Genomic DNA, 2,500 nt, shown 5'->3' with positions numbered 1-2,500 from the left:
GTTGTAATGCAAGATAATGCCCTACGCAGTTGTAATGATAAATGATGATGATGATGATGATGATGATGATGATGGTAGCAATGAGAAACAATGATGATGATAGAAAGTTGTAATGATGATGGTGATGATAATGAACTAGAATGAAAAAAATAATGATGAATAAAGGAAAGAAAAATAATAAAAAAATAATGATGAGAGAACGAAAGTAATGAACAAAGAAAGTAAAAAAAAAAATATAAGGAAAAAAATCAATGAGGAAAGCAAGTTTTCTTTTTGTGAAAATTTGGAGAGAGAAGAAAAACGAACAAGGAAAAGAAGTAAAACATGAAAAAAAGAATACATTTTGTGAAAGAAGAGAAAGAAGAAAGAAGCAAATTTTTGGTGAAGGAAAGAAAATGAACTGAAAAAAACAAAATATGAAAAAAATGAATGATGAAAACTAAAACAGAGAGAGAGAGAGAGAGAGAGAGAGAGAGAGAGAGAGAGAGAGAGAGAGAGAGAGAGAGAGAGAGAAAAAGAAACGAAGATCTCTGAAATTTGACATCTCTTTAGCCTAGTCAGTATTTATTGTAGTGTGTATTCTACTTAGTGCATTTACCTTATTGTTAAATCTATCAGAAACTTGTATTGGCGGTGCAGTGTTGTATTGTTTTGTATTGCCCCACGTCATCACACACACACACACACACACACACACACACACACACACACACACACATGAAAAAATTGTGTTGTACTTATTTTGTGTTTTTATTTTATTTTTGCATTTTTTATTTTGTTTTGCTTTGTTTTTTTTTTTCCTATTGTATTTAATTTTTTTTTTTGTCAGTTTGTGTATTTTATTTTGTATCTTTTTATCAATATTTTTTTTTTATAATTAATTTGTTTTATTTTTCGTTGTTTTCATTATATCTATATCCATTTTATTGTATTCTTTCCTCAAAAATACTTAAAAATGTCATTATTATTATTATTATTATTATTATTATTATTATTATTATTATTATTATTATTATTATTATTATTATTATTATTATTATCCACACATTCTACTACTTAATATAACCCAACGAAAGTCACAAAATAATAATAATAATAGTTTCACCATGTTATAATTTCCGTGCATTTGTTTGTTTAGTTACTGTTAACTTAGTGAAGTCATCCCCTGCAACACTTCACCGCCGCCCGTTTTCTGTGTGTCTTCTCGAGGGTTGGCTACTGTGCTGTCTGTTTCCTTGTCATTGTAAACACTTTATATTTTGTAAGTCATTATTTTTATTTTTCTTTGTTACATTTGTCATTTTTCTTTTTCTGTCATTATTTTGTATTTCATTTATTCCAGTTTTTATCGTATTTTATTTTATATCTACTTAAAAAAAAATTCCTTTCCTCCTTTTTTAGTAGCTGTTCTTTTTTTCGTCTTTTCCTTTACTTCCTTTTCTTTCTATTTTATTCATGTTTATCTGATAATGTGATTATTTCTGATTATTCGTTACATTTCACATATTAATTTCATCTTCATCTTATTTTACTTATTAATTTTTCACTTATTTTTTCTTGATCTCATTTTACTCATTATTTTTCTTGTGATTGTCATTATAAGCAACGTGTGTCTGTCTGTCTGTCTGTCACGGTACTAGTCTTGTATTCTGTATTAATCTGTAATTATCTCTTCTGTTTTTTTCTCTATCTACACTACATTTAATATTTTTTTCTTTTATCTCTACGTAGCCACTCATTTTTTGATCTCATAGGCTTAATTATGATTTAGGCTGTCTGTACGCCTATCTGCCTTCCCTTACAATTATTATTATTATTATTATTATTATTATTATTATTATTATTATTATTATTATTAAGGTCACTTCTTCAGTCCTCAGTAAATAATTGGGGATAATTGCAATACCTGGCATCTAGTCCAGTTTACTCAAAAAAAAAAAAAATTACAGTTATTATTAGTTATTATTATTATTGTTATTATTACTATTATTATTACTACTATCACTGCTGCCTCTGCTCGTCTTATTATCATCATTAATGTCTCTTTTGTCCTTTTGCAATGTTTTTTTCTTTGTTCTTTCCTATTCATCGTTTTTCTCGTTTTCTATTTTCTTAATTTTCTTTTTCGTTTTCTTTCTCAAGTTGATCAGTTTGCAGTATGGTTTTTCTTTGTTTCTCTCTCTCTCTCTCTCTCTCTCTCTCTCTCTCTCTCTCTCTCTCTCTCTCTCTCTCTCTCTCTCTCTCTCTCTCTCTCTCTCGTATTTTTTTTTTCTTTCACGGTTCTTTTTTTTTTATCTCTTCCAGTTCTTATTGTTTTGTAATTTTTTCTTTTCTTTCATTTTCTTTGTTTCTTATTTGTTTTTCTTTATTTTGTGTGTGCTTTTCATATTTCCTTTGTTTAGTTTTCTTTATTTCTTCCTCTTGTCTCGTCTCATTTTTTCTTTTTTTTTTTTTGCATTTTCCTTATTTTTTTTATTTTGTGTTTTCCTTTATTGGTGAT

General features: G+C 27.4%; 1 long non-coding RNA gene across 1 annotated transcript in view; it reads left to right on the top strand.

Moving 5' to 3' along the window:
* The window catches only part of LOC135095376 (uncharacterized), an 8,780-nt gene that overhangs the window by 5,344 nt on the left and 936 nt on the right, over nucleotides 1–2,500 (top strand). The window contains exon 2 of the long non-coding RNA XR_010264364.1: nucleotides 1–2,500. This exon is cut by the window's left edge and continues 695 nt beyond it; it is cut by the window's right edge and continues 936 nt beyond it. This is a non-coding gene — a long non-coding RNA (uncharacterized LOC135095376).

The sequence above is a fragment of the Scylla paramamosain genome, chromosome 49 (assembly GCF_035594125.1).
Source record: "Scylla paramamosain isolate STU-SP2022 chromosome 49, ASM3559412v1, whole genome shotgun sequence".
Lineage (NCBI taxonomy): Eukaryota > Metazoa > Arthropoda > Malacostraca > Decapoda > Portunidae > Scylla > Scylla paramamosain.
Note: the sequence above shows the minus strand (reverse complement) of the source record. Positions and strands in the feature narration are given on the sequence as shown.